The 18,950-nt window shown below is 38.1% G+C and overlaps 2 long non-coding RNA genes across 3 annotated transcripts in view; one reads left to right on the plus strand and one right to left on the minus strand.

Annotated features, from left to right (window-relative positions):
• The window catches only part of LOC135736114 (uncharacterized), a 377,783-nt gene that overhangs the window by 255,146 nt on the left and 103,687 nt on the right, over positions 1-18,950 (minus strand). The gene's annotated exons all lie outside the window — the stretch shown is intronic.
• LOC135736112 (uncharacterized) lies at positions 1,893-7,349 on the plus strand. Of its 2 annotated transcripts, XR_010540252.2 has the most exons (5): positions 1,893-4,007; positions 4,709-4,922; positions 5,182-5,232; positions 5,566-5,671; positions 5,808-7,349. It is a non-coding gene; the product is annotated as an uncharacterized lncRNA (long non-coding RNA). The 2 variants fall into 2 exon arrangements; XR_010540251.2 differs by having other exon boundaries at positions 4,709-5,232.

Below are 18,950 nucleotides of genomic sequence, written 5' to 3' on the forward strand. Positions count from 1 at the left end.
TTTGAGATGCAGTCAATGAATAAGGATGGCCATAAGCCTCCTTTAAAGCTTCTAGAATCAATGCAGGGCTCCTACGTATTTCTGCTGAACTATATCTTATCTCTTGTTTCGCTCCCCCCTCCAAATGATCATACAGAAATGCTGCCTGCTCTCTTTCTTTGTATTGTCTATAGGTCATAAAATTTTGCACTTCATCAACCCAGTCATAATAAGAAACAGTACCTGGATCACCAGAAAACAGTAACATCTTTTTGTCTTTGGGCATATAAATCACTTCAACAGATGTTGTAATTTTACTTGAGGCAGCAGCGGAGGCAGTGGAGGCAGCAGAATCAGGCATATCTGCATCTGAAGGGGAATGTGAAGTCTCCAAAGGATCTGATGTTGCTGCTTGTTGTAACTGAGCAGTCAATGCTTCGTTCCGTTGTCGAAGTTCATCCATTGCAGCTTTTTCCTTAGCCAGCCTGTCCCGCAATGCTACAAGTTCTTGCTCCATTGTATTAATGTCAGTCACGCTATAACAGCTTCTATGTCCCCCGCCGTTCTACTGAAATTCCAGTTCTTCAGCCCACGTCACTGTTTTGAATGCTTAACCAACCCTACCACATCACTCTCTACCAATCAGAAAAAAAGAAAAAAAAAATCCTGTTCGTCGACGCCAAAACTGTAAAGCCTACATAGAATAAACAAACAAACTCCTCAGTCCCATAATCATCTTTTTCATAGTTATTTATTCACAATCCAACCATAATAAAATAACACATAAATAGGCTTCTTTGGTAGCAAGTGCATGTGAGTATATTAAAATGGGCAAACACTTTTAAGTACCTCACAAGTGGATTTAGAAACACATTGGGTTTATATATTATATCTAAAGCCTCAAAACAGTGACATAGGCCAGCTCCTGGCAGCAGCTACAACAAATGTCTCATCGCACAGGTACAACCCTTCATCATTACCTTAAATAAGGAAGAACACAGCCACCAAACAGCGTTGTCTACTCGGCGTTGTCTACTCGGCATTGTTTACTCGCGTGCACGCCACCATTACAACTCCATTCATAAAACACGCCATGCTTACTACCGTAATCCCCCTATATAATTGGACTACCGTAAATGCATATGGGAGTACCCTTATTTACCGTTAATGCATTACAGCGGTCATGACCATTACATTATTATTATTATAAGGTGCTGTGAGCTGCGTGATCCGCTGAGCTTTAAAAAGCTAAGATGTCAACAGTCATGCACGTTGTGCGGGAGGATCTGGAACAGAGGATGTTTTCCTTCGTAGGGAGGACATTGAGGAGACTCGGTTTGGAATCAACAACAGTCTGACTCGTTGTCATTGGTTGTGTCTGTGTTTTTGAAGATAAGGCTCCACCATGTTGCCGAACTGACCTCTCTTGAACTACAGAAAGGGAGCACGGGAAAGAAGCTCTGCAAAACAGTCCTCTTTCAGGGGTGGGTGTTTATGTGCGTGCGTGCGTGCGCGCGCGTGTGTGTGTATGGAGGGGGGGTTACAAATCATTTTAAATTGTTTCTTCACCTTATTAAAAAGTCTTATTTTACTGCAACTATCTGTTTCTGCATCTTTGTCATATTTATAGTGTCTGATTTATAAAATATCTTATATCCTACATCACATATTTTGATTTTGGACTCACTTTATATCTTATATCAGAATATTTTATTACTGTTTAGTGAATATTCATCCATTCCTACTATGAACATTAAGTGGCGCTGTCCACATAAGTGTTTGTAACACTAATATTCTAAACCTAAATCTTGACAAACTATATATTGTTGGAAAGCTCAAAGAGTATAATTTTCATATTTCATTACCATTTGGGGTTTCTAAAATGTTACGGGCACACAGGTAGGCCAAATGTGTTTTTTCATATAACACTAAAACCCTACTCTAAACCTAAAAAATCATGACAAGCTATATATCATCGGAAAGCTCTCAGAATGTAGTTTTAATATTTCAAAAGCTTTTTGCATGAATAATAATGCGGTGACAGTAATTTTTTAGTTTGTGAGTATACAAGAGTACAAGCGTATGTGGCAAAATCTAGTGGCAGTTGTTGGTAAAACCATTAAAATTGTGACACAAACATCATTTTTTGTGATTTTAACTTGAAATTTGGATCACAACTACTTGAGACATATTGCTTCATGTTAACATTATTTATTGTGTGAAACATTCACTTTTATGTAATTTTATTTATAAATTAATATGTTACTGCATTATTTTATATATTAAAATAAATGTAAACGGCTATACAAATATTTATATTTAATATTTTTTACTTTCTAACTCATTTGTGAAAAACCCTAAATTGTCTTGGTATTAACAGAGTCTTAAACTGTAGATTGGCAAGGCAAGTTTATTTGTATAGCCAACTCATACACGTAATTCAAAACCACCTAATGAAAAATTAAAGATTACCAAGATTAGGTTTCTAGCCCAAAGAATCCCAGAGAAATATTAATTGAAAGATGTACATCACATTGTCACCCTCCACTCAAACGGGATTTGCGGCACATAAGGGGTTAAAATACGCCGAACCATGTGTCCTGTATCATAGCTCCATGAATGACCTTTGCAGCAAAAAAACCCGCGTGAAAATCTGTTCGGTATTCACTGAGATATGATTAATTAAATGCGCTGATAGCTCATTCCACCAGTCATACAGATTACACTAAGTGGAGCAGGTGACCGATCTAAAATGGCGGCCCCATGTCTCGCCGGGCCAGTAGGCAGTAGCGGTCGATAGGGCGTGATGTCTATGGGGCCACACCTATGAACAATCCCTGGCTCCGCCACTGATTAGCAAAACACAAAAAATAAATTATATTATAAATCTTTACCCTGACAAGGGACTTTTGTGCATGGACAAGTGAAACATAAATTGACTTGTCCGAAGGACAAGTTCCTCAAAAAGTTAATGTCAAGCCCTGCTGTAGTTGGTGGGAGGAAGTGTGTCAGGACCGGCAGCATGGTGTAGCACTTCTCATCTATTTAATGTAGAAGAGCATAAGAGTTATTTGTGACTGTTGATTACTTCAAATGGACTTTTGCTAAGAGATCAGATTCAAAACGATGATCAAAACATACACAGAGTTTTAACTGTTTTTGGCCTTGGATGTGAATCCTTCCATGCTTTATAAGTTAGATAATAGCACCATCTAGTGGACAATATGTATTGACATAAAAACTTGTCATTGGCAGGGAAGCATTTTCTCTTAATTGACAATATAACTCATCAATGACAGGGAAAAAGTTAACAAGGGAAATCTGAGTTTTCCGGGTCAGGGGATCTCTGGATAATCAAATCAATTTCGTTTCAAAACGAAAAACCAAATAACCATTTTTGTGTCAGAATCAAAAAACGAAAAACCAATAAAAATGGCCCGTTTTTTGTTTTTGGCGATCATTTTATCGTTATTCCTTTTTTAACAAAGAATGAAGAGAGTCTTTGAACTTCAGTCAATTCGTTTTTCGTTTATTGCAAGTGGTGCTCGCTGCAGAGCCAAATGGGCGGAGCTGAACCAGCTCCCCCTCGCTGGATCTAGTGGGCGTGGCAGCATCAAGTGCGCATTGCGCAGGCGCAGATAGAGTTTGTTTAAACTAACTGTACAGCCTGTATCAAGTACTCCGGTCCGGAGTATTGCACAGTAAGTAAACAGCAATTTAAAGATAAACTGAACTGTAATATGTATATAAAATCTTAATCTTACAATTATCGCTGTCTCGATGTGATTTGTCGGGAGTATATTGAGTTTCGCGTTAAACACTCGATAGCTAATTTGCTAACATTCTCCCGTCCATCACAAGTTGTACGTAGTGTTTTTATTTTTGTATTTAAATATTTGTTTAACCTGCACAGGTGCATCAGACAATACTTTTGCGAGGACAGGATCTTCTGCTGTCTATATCACTGTCTGTGCCTACTGTTAATAACCATTTACACAAGCTCTAAAATCATGCAGTTCAACAAAAAGGTATGTGTGTGTGAATTACCTATTTTAATTATACTGTGTGTGTGTGTGTGTGTGTGTGTGTGTGTGCGTGCGTGCGTGTGTGTACCTGGTAATTATCACGTTGTGGGGACCAATTGTCCCCACAAAGATAGGAATACCAGTGTTTTTGTGACCTTGTGGGGACATTTTGATGTCCCCATGAGGAAACAAGCTTATAAATCAAACAAGATGATGTTTGTTGAAAATCTAAGGTACAAGAAAGGTTTTTGTGATGGTTGGGGTTAGGGAATGGGGTAGGTAAGGAGAATAGAATATACAGTTCGTATGGTATAAAATGCATTACGTCTATGGAATGTCCCCACAAAACATGGAAACCAGAACGTGTGTGTGCGTGCGTACGTGCGTGTGTGTGAAAACATCATGTTTGTTGAACCTTTATGTTTGTGAATGTCGACCTTGTATTTAAAACTAAAAACATATTGTTTATTTAATATTATCTTGTGTGGTGAAACCTTTGGGATTTAAACTACTTTACTTCAGTTGTTGTTGTTATAGTTTTTCTGTGTTACATTACTTTTGACAAGTTAAAAACATGTATATAAATACTCTTTATGTTGTGCTCTTGAGCAAGGTGATTCATCACAAAAGCTGTTCATATGCAATGCATTGTACAAAACATGTAAACAAGACAATTATGCTAATTTATTCTTTCTATGTTTTAGATTTTATCATCATCAAGCATGGTCTCAAGTGCAGGCAATCCCCACACTTTCACTGCTGTTACTGTACATCAACAGTAATCAGATGTGATTGTTTTATTACACATTTTAAAATGTGTAAAAATCCAGCCTCTGAACAACCTCCCATTGGCTGCAGCACCACCTTCGTCTCCAGCATCAGCATCCCCACCTTCATTTCGCCCGGACATTGGAACATGTCTGTACTGATTTTGAGATACAGCTTTTTAACTTCTTGCTTGTAAACTTTTTTTATATCTTTAGTGGAGTATTAAGAAAGAACAAAGTACACAGTTGTCACAAATAACCTACTGAGGGTCACTTAAGTAAACCAAGTGCACATTTTTAACAAAACTATAAACAAACAGAAAGACTTAACTTAAAAAAAGCAATCCCTAGATGTGACCGCTATATACTGTATTAATTGTATATCTAATTGTATTGTCTATAATTAACAGGGTGCCCCTCTACAGCTTGGAGGAATTGATTGTGGGGTATTTATGTTGATGGTAAGGGGTCTTTTATTTGCTGTCCACCTGTCTCTGTGTACTGAACACAGCATTTGTTAATATTTTGTTTTTTGTATGCACTCTATGTTATGACTGCGAGAACACATAAAAAAATGAACGATTGATATTTTCGATTGCTATCTTTTTACCAGTCTGACACACCAATAATCGTGAAGTGGTGGTGCTCAGTTAATTTAGACATTTCCTTTGACAAAGTATGATATTGATAACTATACTTCTGATAAAACCTCCATTATGTGCATTTCTAGTATGCAGACAATAAATAAAGCAATGCATGCCTAAAAACATTCTAATGTTTGTCTCTTCCCACAGTCAAGTCCCACAACTACTCACCCAGGAAGTAACATATGCAGATAACATGAAATTCACTCCACCCGAGTCAGGTGTCATGGAGATCACCCAGACAACAGAAGTAGATGTATGTAGAGGGAATGTTTATGTACTGATTGACTTGTTTAACTTGTTAATGTGTGTATTAACCTTTCCTGTTTCATGAATTTGTTTATGAGCAGCACATCATTATTAATTATATTATTATTGGAATTCTTATATAGCACACAGGACTCAGCGGTGATGAGAAACATTCAGCTGACCTGTGAGTGGGTAAAGGAGACCACTTGCTGGGAAGATGAGCTACAAAAGATCTAAAGGATGATGCCCTGTTGTCTATAACAATGTGGGACTTGTTTATAAACACCATGATTTATGAGGGTGAAAGGAATGAAGAAGAAATTTTGACTCCCTTCCCTTTTATATTTTAGAGAAGAGCAGGGGCCTCATTTATAAAATGCTGCGTAAAAACCATCCTAAATTTGATCTGGCGATCATTTAACAAAAATGCGTACGTGTGATTCATAAACCGAACGTACGCGCAGAAAACGCGCGTACCCCTTTCAAATCTATAAATCAGAAATGAACTTGAACTTGTGCGCGCAGCCGAGCAGTTTCAGATCTCCGCCTTTAAACGATGCGTAATTAATGTCAGACATATAAAAAGCGCTTGTCAATGTTTAAACCCAATTTCAAACAGCAAGAATGGCTTATATTTCCAAAAACCTGCAGCAATCAGACAAGCAAAAGTGCGTACATCTGCTCAGACCCTGACGTGGCGCTAAGCACTTTTCCACGTCAAAGACGGTTTTTATAAATATGGACTTTGCTGTGGATTTTCGCCTACGCACACTTTACGATCAAATCTGTGCGTACGCAGGCTTTATAAATGAGGCCCCAGGAGATATATGAGACAAAAGAGTTATTTGTGGGTTTTGTTTACACAAACAAACCCTGTCTTGTGAATCTACTAGTGGGGATAGACTAATTTAAATATAGATTTTTTTGATTGTTTTTGTAAAATACCATTTCACGAGTTCGCATTAACATGTAATCGATAGGGAATGAGATTAAGCATATTTGGCGTGCTGTCCGAGGAGAGCGCTCCGAGCTCGGAATTTTAGCCCAAACCCAGAGTACTCCCCTCTCTTTAACTGTGATGAATTAATCTAGATGAGAGTGAGGTGATGGGGTGGAGGAGGGATTCTGCAAAAAATCTGTCACGGGACAGAGGTGAGGGACTGCCATTTATAGGCACCTCTTTGCACTGATTGGTTGGATCACATGACCATGCTCCTCCCGAACTTAGTTAAATAAACTTCATTAAACGTTTGTGTGAACTGTAAAGTGATGTGTTCTTGAAATAAATATATAATATTTATTATTGTATCTTATTATACCATTAAAGTGTCGTGTTCTTGAAATATTCATGATATTATTTAAAATCTTCTTATCATAACATCTTGATTTCTTTTATGTTAGATGCACATTTTGCTAAATTTGGGTTAATAGAAACCAATAAATCCACTTGTAGGACACTGGAGTATAACACTTGTAGGACACCTGGGTATGTGACTATTAAATAACATAATTTATATTCTACAAAAATGTAAATTAAAGGGAATGCCTCAATAATCTCAAAGCACATCGTATATCCTCTACTATGGGAAGTCACATGGTTGATTTTAGACTACTTGTCTGCTTATTCATAAAATATAGTATACTGCATAGCCTATCACATAAATGTCGAATCTATCCAAAGTTACAGTCAATATTCCATTTAAATTTGCAATATTATTTTTACAGCATATGCTTTCACATTTACATGCAATAAGGGCATATTAGGTAACCTAGTCTTATAGATGATTTGGTAATACAACAAGGTTGTATGAAACATTAGTAAATGCATTAGATAACATGAAAAAACAATGAACAATATAGCTTTTCAGCAAGTATTATTTCTTGTTAATGTTAGTTAATAATACAGTTATTTAGTTCATGCATTAACTAATGTTAACAGTTACAACGCTTGATTTTATAAATGTATTAGCAAATGCTGAAATAAACATGATGAACTAAGATTCATAAATAATGTAGAAGTTTTGTTATTTGATAGTTCATGTTAGCTAATGCATTAACTAATCTAAACAAATACAACCATGTTGTAAAGTGTTATCGATAATTTAAATAAGACTAGGTTACCTAATCTGCCCCTATTGTATGTAAATGTGAAAGCATATGCTGTAAAAATGATATTGCAAATTTATATGGAATATTGACTGTAACTTTGGATAGATTCAACCTTTATGTGATAGGCTATCAATATATACTATGCTCCGGAGTACTTGATACAGGCTGTACAGTTAGTTTAAACAAACTGTATCTGCGCCTGCACACTTGATGCTGCCACGCCCACTAGATCCAGCGAGGGGGAGCTGGAGCTTCAGCTCCGCCCATTTGGCTCTGCAGCGAGCACCACTTGCAATAAACGAAAAACGAATTGACTGAAGTTCAAAGACTCTCTTCATTTTTTGTTAAAAAAAGGAATAACGATAAAATGATCGCCAAAAACGAAAAACGGACCATTTTTAATTGGTTTTTCTTTTTTTATTCTGACACAAAAACGGTTATTTGGTTTTTCGTTTTGAAACAAAAAACAGAAAAACGGTATTTTCGTTTTATAATTACAAACAAATTACGGATTATCCAGAGATCCCCTGACCTTTCAGCTTAACTCATTCGCCACCAGCCATTTTTTGTTTGAAAAGTTGCCTGCCAGCTTTTTTGTGTTTTCACAAGTTTTATAAAATGACTCTGGAAAATGTTCTTCTAAAAATATATAAACATACAAATATATCAAATGAAAGAACAGACCATCCGCTTTCAAACAAACAATAAATAAACAAACAAAACTGTAAAAAAAACGTTTCATCCTATCTTTATTTTTTCTCTGTTTATCACTTCACTTTATTTTATTTTCTGTTCCTAGCAACAGAGGTTTCTCCCATACCCCTCCTGTTTTGACTACCACAACACAGTTCTTTAGTCTTTGAGATGTTCAATTGTAGGTATCTGTTGTTGAACCAATTTACAAGATGTACTCAAAATAGGTTGGACAGCTCATATTTGTTTGGCAGGAAATCAGAGCCAAGTCATTGGCATATTTAATCAGGGTTAGGTCCTCCCTGTTTCAATGAAGTTCGCTGATGTAAACAGAAAAAAAGTAGTATTGGTAATAATACGCAACCCTGTGGTAACCCAGAGTTCAAGATTATACAATTAGCTTATAGTCCGTTGATACAGAGTCGTTGTGGCCTACCTCTTAAAAAACTCTCAATCCATAAAATCAGCCACCGGCTTACACCTAGATCTTGTAATCTGCTTTTTAAGATTTGTGGCTGTACAGTGTTGAATGCTGATGTAAAATCCGTAAAAAGAACTCTAGCATGAGCATTTGTTTTGTCTAAGTGCTGTTGAACTTTGTGCAATAAAGTCAAAGAGGCATCTGCCGTGCTTCGATTGGGCATATAGGCAATTTGGAGCGGTTTAAAGAGTCTGTAATTTGTGCCATTAGTTCTTTGCACAGTATACGCTACATGCACTTGCACATGATGGATGTTAATGCAATTGGGCTAAAGGCTTTAAAGGCCTTAGATTGTGGTGTTTTAGCTACTGGCATAATGGTGGAACAATCTAGTACATACACACCCTAATTGGGATGCACATTCTTTTAAAACAATGCCTTTAAGGCCATCTGAACCGGTAGCCTTATTTGGTTTATTTCTTCTGAGAATTGTAATTACCTCTCCGTCCTTTATTTTCATTGCATTAAAGTCTGTCCAGGGGCCTCAGAATGGAAATGTAAAAAAACATGCAACAATGATGCACACTACAGAAAATGAACAAAAATGAACTGTGGAAGGTCTATAGGAGAAGGCCTACAACTCTAAAATCATTTAACAAGGTTTTAGAATATATTTTAAACAAAATATGTTGGCCTATTTTGATATTTTAAAATGTAGGCCTATTCCGATGCAAAAAGGTTGGTTCAGGAAACGATTTTCTAATTCGTCATCTTTTCAAAAATTATTTAAAAATATAGAAAAATAGTTTTCACCATATTTAACGCACATGTAAATGTTACAGAACATGTGCTTTATTGAATGAAAGTTAAAATGATGATTTAAATGACGTGAAAGGAACTAAATTGTAAAATTGTAAATTGTATTAAAACGAAACCTGTGAATTGAAAGGTCCACTAATAATCGCCTTAACTCGAGTGATGTCAATAAAGTTTCCATGTTAGAATTTAGAAATATTAAAAACTTAAGCAAATGACAACATATATGTTTTCTTACCACTCGCCATTTATGATTTATAAACCGCACATCTGGAAAAGAGGCGTATGTGTGATCCAGAGAAAAGGAGCGTACACACAAAACCTACGTGTGATTCAGAGAAAAGGAGCATACTGTAACTGTGCTATTTTGAGACAGCATAAATATGAACTAAAATGTGCTAAAATGTATTTAAAAATGTATTTAGGTATCACTTGTAAACTTGAACGCATCTTTGTATGAAAGTTGGGTTCAAGTTTAATCAGTAGCGTAACGAGCCAACACCGGGCCCCTAAGCAGGATTATCAAGGCGGGCCCTTTACTACAGCACGTGATGATGCAATGTCCACAAGTAGGCTACAATGAATGGGACAGGACAGGATCATAGAGACATGAGATGACTGACAAAATCAGAAATAGCCTACGCGCACCACAACAAAAACATAACATCGGTGACAGCGCACCATAACATATGAAACAACACTGCTGGTGACAGCACACTATAACATTTTGTTACTCACTGCTATGACTACACACACATACACCTAGGTCAAAATACATAAAAAAGATGCTCACTTTCATTCAGGGGTTAAATTGGGATTTGTTATGTGGGGGGGTACTTCGATGGGTAACATGTTTAATACTGATGACAGCAAAGCCACTGGTGTGTTTCAATGACATTCTGGACCTCTGATAGGATTTGATAAGTTTCAGCTTTAAAGCCTTGCCAGAGGTTGACCCCAAACATTTTAAAAAGAGCATCTGAATTTTAAATGATGCAAATCTATGAGTTTGACACCCTATATCCATTTGTTCCACATGTCATTATGCACAATTGATCACATTAAGGAAGTTAAAAGAATTAACCTCCTTGAATAATTCTAGGCATAAGATACCCAAAAAGACTCTTACATGTCTTATAAATTAGCCATAGAGATTCCCTATGCTGGTCAGCAGCTAAAACAATCATATAGTTAGGTTTGATTTGTGTAATCAAAATACATTATTTTATTAAACTATGCCTATACAATGAGTTATATCCAGTGTTATCCAGTTAACATACTGTAATTAGATGAGTGACATACATACTTTAATCAGTGCTGGACTGGTAATCTGGCATACCGGGCAAATGCCCGGTGGGCCGACGTCCTTGGGGGCCGGTGAATATAATATGATTATTTTTTTATTGGCCAACGACCGGCCCATAAAGCAGGGACAGCGGCCCATTGGTTCATTTTCCATACTGACACTGGGCTTGCCCAATCATCTCTTAACAAGCTCCACCCCTCTGTTTCTTGTGTCAGATGGACAGAGCGATGATCTGACACAAGAAACAGAGAGCGAGTATCATACAGACGTAACATACATCTGACACTATTTTTGTCTGACCAGCCCATAACACTTGTACATCGCGCAACGCAGCCCGTTGCTTTCTTTCTTTGTTTTAATTTAATTCATTAATGGCGCTAAAAGGTGCGGTGGCAATGTATCGCATTTTCCAAAAAAGTTAGCGTAAGATTATTATTTTTTGAACAGACCGGCCCAGGAGACACCTAATCAGCAGCCCATTGGTTCTTTTTTATTTGACATTTGGCTAGCCCAATCACACCTTTTAGGGCATTTTATGAAGCATGCAGCGTCAGTGTGCGTCTGTCAAAATAAGAGACTACTGAGTACCGAGTGGACGTGTGGTAAGCAGAACTGCATCTAAAACACATTTGTTAGATATCCTATTGATAAAACACAGTCAAAAACACTAGTGATAGACCAATTGCTGTTTGCAAAATGACTTTGATTACACTGCAATAAAATACAGTGTGGGCAGAATTATTAGGTAGCTACATAAAACTTTTGATCACAGTTTTTATCAAACATATTTTACTAATTCCAAACCAAATTAATCTTAATAACTACCATTCATTTTGTAAATAAGGCATTTATAAGTAATACATTATTGTTAATGATGTCTGGCTGGAGAAAAAAACACCTTATATTCAAGTGTGCAGAATTATTAGGCACATTTTCTTTTCATTTAAAATGGGCCAAAAAACACACTTTTAACACACACACACTGGAAATTCATTATTTGATGTCCATAACAAAGATGCCATGCATGGAAATTGCAAAATTGAGGTATACAAGAAATCCTGATTCGGGCAGCAAGGGCATTAAATAGGATAAAAGGAAAAGATATATACAAAATTAATGTTGGTTATTAAAATTACTGTGTTTTGGAATTGGTAAAAGGTGTTCAGAAAAAAAGTGATCAAAATATTCTGCACACACTGTAATGGGACTCAGCCACGAGAGTGCGACTTCATTGTAACATTTATCAGGTCTTGGTGTTATCATAAGGTGTTCAGAATGGTTAGTTTAAACATTGTGCATTCACTGGCTAATACTATTTTTAAAACCTGCAAAGCCTTTTACAGCGCTTACATTTTTGTAATGTCACGTGTCAGCTCTTATACTTTTCTACTTAATCATTGTGTGGAGTTGGTAGTCAAGTTTGCACAGAGATTTGGGATCCTATGTAGTGGGCCGGTCTGGGCCAAAATGCCAGGGCCAATTTTTTGTCCCAGTCCAGCCCTGACTTTAATTCTTACACGTTTCTAGTCTTCTATTAAGTTTTCTCGACGTGGGCACCATTCTTACCTCTCTCTCTTTCGCTCGCTCTCTCTCTCCTCTACAATGTCAAATGATCCTGTGTGAGAGGGGGTTCTTGCAGTTCTGAGTTTTTTCGCTTGAGTTGCATAACTTGCGCGAAGACGCAAGGGGAAACGCGTGTTTTCGCGGCAATTGCGCCGCCCAATTCGCGTCATTTGCATCGCCCTGTGAGGACGCACCTGGTTGCGTATTTGCATTGACTTTGTATGTAATCTGTTCGCGCAAATCGTTAAACTTGCGTTGGTGAGTATGCCCTATAATGAATGGAAACGCATTATTCCCTTCACTTCAGTGCACACGCACCAGCGCAGCGAGTGCACGTGCACAAGCGCAGCTGGTACACTGGCAAGAGCAGAGCATCAGCCTATGTGCCGGGGCTTAGCCCCGGACGGCCCCGTTGAAAACCCGTGAGAAAGCCTGGGAAGAGCGGATAGCAACGAATATGTGATTGGGCCCGCCGACTGTCAATCAAATTCTTCCAGATCGGGCGGCCCCTGATTGGTCCGGGCCCGTAAGCAACGCTTACCCTGCTTACCGATAGTTACGCCCCTGAGTTTAATACAAGTGTTAAATAAATACATTTTTTAAAACAGAGATAGTATGTTAAAAGTGCATTTTAGTTCATATTAGGGCTGTCACTTTTGAGAAAAATCTAATTCGAACGGATATCGAATTTCATGCAACTGCGGATGTCTCAACAAAAGTTGAGCCTGTAAACCCTCATGTTGAGTTTGTTTGTTATGCAGTAGACCTCACTTAAAGTTGAAAAGCGCGCGCCTTGCCTCTTCAAGAACACAACAGGTTGCATCAGTTTAAACCATTAAGCGCATTGTGCTTTGTTTGCGACGCAGGCACACAGAATATGCGCATATAGGCTACAGCGGATGTCTGGATACTGGTTTGAAGATGTAATGTGACTGCTAGCTTTAAATCGCAGCACGTAATTCCTATTTAAAGTGCTGTTGAACGTTGGCAACGTATGTTTCGCCCGAAATGGTGGTGCCACCAGCTATACAGAATACAAACACAATTCCTTCTCGTTTTAACATGGAACCCAATGGAAATAATGTCTAAATATTTATTCGAGTGGTGTTATGTTCAAATATAGTGGTGTTCGATTATCTTATGTGTCTCAACTATTTAATTCTAATCGTCATATGCTGTTTTAATGAATTCCAACATGACTGGAGAATTGGAATGCATCTGAAATAACTTGTTTCTAATTTAATACAATGTTTCATTTTAAACCTGGAATATACCACAGGAATTTTGCACTCTGACAAGTTGTAGCAGCAAACGCATTGTGCGGTGATCATGCTGAATTTCTGATACTGTCAGAAAACTATTGTAGGCTATCTTGGACGCAAAACCAGGCAAACGTCTGTCTTTAAACTTCTCCCACCGTACGACACTGTACCACCGACGCAGAGCCACGATCATACAATTCGTGATGTTTCACGATGGGAATCTTTCGTCTGGGAAAGCCAAAACTCATGCAGTTATGATTCTAAATGATAACTTTACAAGGAACTTTGTCTGGAATTAGATGCGTACAATCCACTTAATCTGCATCCTCAAGGAAATAGCGAAACATGCATCAACTTTCCTATAACCACATTACACCGGCTGCTAGGATTTAAACCATTATAACAGCGCGGCTGCATACATGAGGCAAGCTATTTTAAAACTATACATGTTTTTACACAGACTACAGACATGCAGTTCTATAAGTGCTTTATTTTCAGTGCCTGCATTAACATCAGGGCTCTTTATCAAACTTCCAGGAACTCTAATTGCAAATGGCTGCAAGGATTTGAACATGCATAATTGCTACATGTACAAGAAATAAGCTTTCCTTAGTATTTGGCCGTGCTCACTTGCCGCGTGCACGCAGGTTGTCACGTTTCACGTCCACGGTTGTGTATGGTGCAGACTTTGATCGTTTCTGGAATGCCAGCGTGGCGGAGGATCTTCATTAAACAAATAATTCAGAACTTCTTAAGTGCATATCATGTAAGACTGTTAGCACAAAACTGTCACGTTTAATCATGCTGTGTTTAAGTTTACAGTTTAAGCTGTAAACTTTCATCTAGATGGCTATTACTTTCAGAGTACGTCCATCTATCAACTGCACAACCCTACTGATACCGCTCCTCAGTTTTTGGGGGGTCTTAATTTATGTCGTAAACGGAGAATTTTATAATCCTCTGTGTGTCATGGCGAAGCAAGCAAGACAAGGCAACGGATCCAAATGCAATGGTTTATTTCTAAAGCCCTATTCGGACGGGATTAGTTTTACGGGGGTACATGGAGTAATGTAACTTTACCACAGGACATCTGTAATGCTGATGTCCAATTCGGACGGGATCAGACAATCTCAGTAAAACATTCAGAAGTGGGAGGGGTAACTCGATTACGCAGCACAGTCACCTCCCTCGTCGTCACGTGGACATTACGTCGCTTCCTGATTTCACGTGTAAACACGCAACATGGCGCCGTCCAAAAAAACGCGAAACTGGACCAGGGAAGAAACGCTATGTTTAATCTCGGTTTGGGGAGAGCGTCTGTTTCAAAAACAGTTTGAGAGCATGGTGCATAACCACACAATATGGGAACAGATTTATGGATTAGTTGTAAGTAAATGTCCAAAAGTAGCTGAAGATTTTGGGGACTGGGGAAAGCTGAAAGAAAGAATCGACTACCTGAAAAGAAAGTACAGAGAGTGCATTAAACACAACAAACGGACTGGCAGTGATCCGACAAAGTCTCCATATTTTGAAGAAATGGATGCGGTTTTAGGTAAGATTACATTGTTATCTGGGACTTTAGCTTCATACAGCAATATACGAGTAAACTATTGTCTACTTTAGGTTGCCGACCAATGACAGACCCGCGCGACGATCATATGGATAATCGAAGTTCTGAAGACGAACGCCAATCTGAATTTGACGGTAAGCCAAACACAAAATGATAGTACACGCAACTACAACTGTTAAGTATAACTGAATGCTCATGACTGTACATAAAACATAAAAAATACACAGTAACGGTAATGGAATGTATATGTATACACGGGTAACTGTTAAATGATGTAAAAATGTTTTTGTGTCCTGAGTAGTGACCGCAAAAATTTAAATAAAACCCTAAATATATACAAAGTGTGTGTGTGTGTGTGAGAGTGTGTGTGATGTGGTACATAACCACACAACAAATATGATACATATCCACACAGCAAATAAACATACACGTGTGTGTATATATACATACAGTATATACACTTGTCTTTACAGTGCCCAGCACTCCTTCATCCTACCCCGAGCAAGATTCTGCAAGTACCACAACAGAATCTTCACCTGAGAGTCAAGGGGAGGTTGCAGGACCAAGTACAAATCAAGCAAGAGTTCCACGGCCAGATCCATCACCAAGCAATGGTATCTTTGCATTTACATTTAACAAAAGTATTGGAATACAACACATGTTTGTAATTTCCTAGGGCTGGGCATAGATTAATCTCATACAAAATAAGTAATTGTTTGCATAGTATATGAGTTTGGGCTGTGTGTAAACATTATGTATATGTACCCAGACACACACACACACAGACAGACACACACATTACGCATTTACATACATACACATTTAAGAAATGTTTTATTTATATATTGTTTCGTATTTACATAGAATATATAAAAATATAAATAAATGTATATACATATATAAATGTTTCTTAAATACATACATGAATGTGTGTGCATTTATATATACATAATTATACACAGCACAAACTTATATGTTATGCAAAAAATACTTTTATTTTGTATGAGATTAATCTAGATTAATCTATGCCCAGCACTATAATTAACTGAATTCAGGGAATTTTATTTGTCGGGAGGACAACAACATGACAATGACTAATGTAGTAAATTTTATGTGTGTGTGTGTTTGTATGAATGTATAGACCCCTTTACAGCCCACGTGATCAAATAGCCTGCGCGCGCATTTCGGCATCAGAAGTGGTGTTATTCCCCATTGGTTTTAACTTGTTAGCAACTCAGAAAGTTTATTAAAATTGTTTCCCAGCATCAAAATGTCTGGTTGTTGCGTTTGGTTGCACTAATATAATATACGTATATATGTATCTGGCAACTTTATTTTTGGCCATCTGTAACTGTTAAAAAGTTGATAAAGCCAACTTTTTAAAATAACTCTATGTTGCTACACTGCTGATTCTTGCCATACTTCCGTTGCAAAACTGCGTGCGCATACGTTGCCACGTCATCATTGTGTACAAACAGTAAAAGGGTCCATATGTGTGTTTGTGGGTGTGTGTATATATTTTCCAGCACAAATCAGCTTCAGGTGTTGGCTATGTGCAGTACGAGAGGGACAGATTGGAATGGGAGAAGGAAGCTGAGAGAAACCGGATGGATTTTGAGAGGCGTCGCCTTGACTTCGAAATGAGAAGGATGGAGGCTGAAGAGCGGCGTGCAAGGGATAACAGAGAACTGATGTTGCAGTTATTTCAGTGCATTAGGCCAATGGCCCTTTCTTCCACCTCATTGATTTCACGTTGTGCAGTTTGAATATCATCATTGATGTGTTCCTGTGGCTGCTCAGGTATTTCACAACTCTCTGGGTGTAGTGGGGTGTTGATGAACTGCAGATTGTAGTTTTCACAGAAGTTGTGTAGCACAATACATGCTGTGACAATGTATTTTATGTTGCTTGTTCTTGAGTCATTCCTTTTCATATGTGTGTTTGTGGGTGTGTGTATATAATTTTATATATATTAAGTCACTCATGCAGACATATATCTTTCTCAGCCACTTACATTGTTTTTATAATAGGGGCACGTAAACGTAAAGGAAAGAAAACACAACTCATGGAAGCTGTGGAGAAGGGCCTTGATCGCATTTTCCAGCACGAATCAGCTTCAGGTGGTGGCTATGTGCAGTATGAGAGGGACAGATTGGAATGGGAGAAGGAAGCTGAGAGAAACCGGATGGATTTTGAGAGGCGTCGCCTTGACTTCGAAATGAGAAGGATGGAGGCTGAAGAGCGGCGTGCAAGGGATAACAGAGAACTGATGTTGCAGTTATTTCAGTGCATTAGGCCAATGGCCCTTTCTTCCACCACACCATTCAATTACGGTCCATACCCTAACTATCATGAACCCTTCTGAGGTTCATTTTGGCCCCCCTGCTCCAAATGCCACACCTGTCTCTGGCCCAGTGCACCACTCTCATCCCCCCTCTTTTTCATAAAGTATATAAAGTAGTTGTCCTTAACTTGCAAAAGGGTGAGTTCACGATGTGCAACGTTGTTGTTTTTTTGCACTTTATTACAGAGAAGAGACACAATGTTTAAGTGCTTTCAAGTCTTTACACAAAAGTAATTTTTGTAAATAAGGTTTATTTGAGTTTTCACTTACAAAGAAGTTTTGTTATTACAGTTTACATTAACAACTGTTGTCTTTAGAAGTTGACAATAGTTTAACAAAGGTATAATGTAACAGTTTTTACTATTCCTGGAAGAACTTGAATCATTTTGTTTTTTTCTGACTGCTGCCCAGAAGCAAAAGTGTAGCAGAAGTTTTGTCTTCAGACCTGGCTGACGTAGTCAGGAGAGATTCCTGAATTGTTTTGGCCATTTTGCCATTTCATTTGCTGCCTTTTTTTTCAGTGTTCTCGTTACAACTGATTAATAAAAACCTCCAAAGCATTGCGAATGTGTTCTCCCTCATTGATTTCACGTTATGCAGTTTGAATATCATCATTGATGTGTTCCTGTGGCTGCTCAGGTATTTCACAACTCTCTGGGTGTAGTGGGGTGTTGATGAACTGCAGATTGTAGTTTTCACAGAAGTTGTGTAGCACAATACATGCTGTGACAATGTATTTTATGTTGCTTGTCCTTGAGTCATTCCTTTTCATAAGTGTCCGCCATCTGCCCTTAAGGCGTCCAAAAGCATGCTCCACATGAATGCGTGCTCGACTCAGGTGCTCATTAAAGATCCTCTGGGAAGCAGTTGCTGTGCCATCAGGGAATGGCTTCATAACATTTTTGCTAAGACTGTATGCAGAGTCGGCCACAATACAAACAGGTATGTTAACCCCATTTATCATTTTTGTTATTTTTGGAAAGAATGTTCCATTGTCAAGCTTCTGGCAGAGGTTAGAACATTCAAACACAAAAGCATCGTGACATTTCCCCGGCCAGCCAACATCAAAATCAAGGAACTTGTAATTACAGTCTACAAGGCCTTGAAGCAGCACACTGTACCAACCTTTACGGTTGTGGTAGTCTGTGTGGTATGCTGAGGGTGCAATAATGGGGATATGTGTGCCGTCTAGAGCACCCCCA

The sequence above is a fragment of the Paramisgurnus dabryanus genome, chromosome 4 (genome assembly GCF_030506205.2).
Source record: "Paramisgurnus dabryanus chromosome 4, PD_genome_1.1, whole genome shotgun sequence".
Classification (NCBI taxonomy): domain Eukaryota; kingdom Metazoa; phylum Chordata; class Actinopteri; order Cypriniformes; family Cobitidae; genus Paramisgurnus; species Paramisgurnus dabryanus.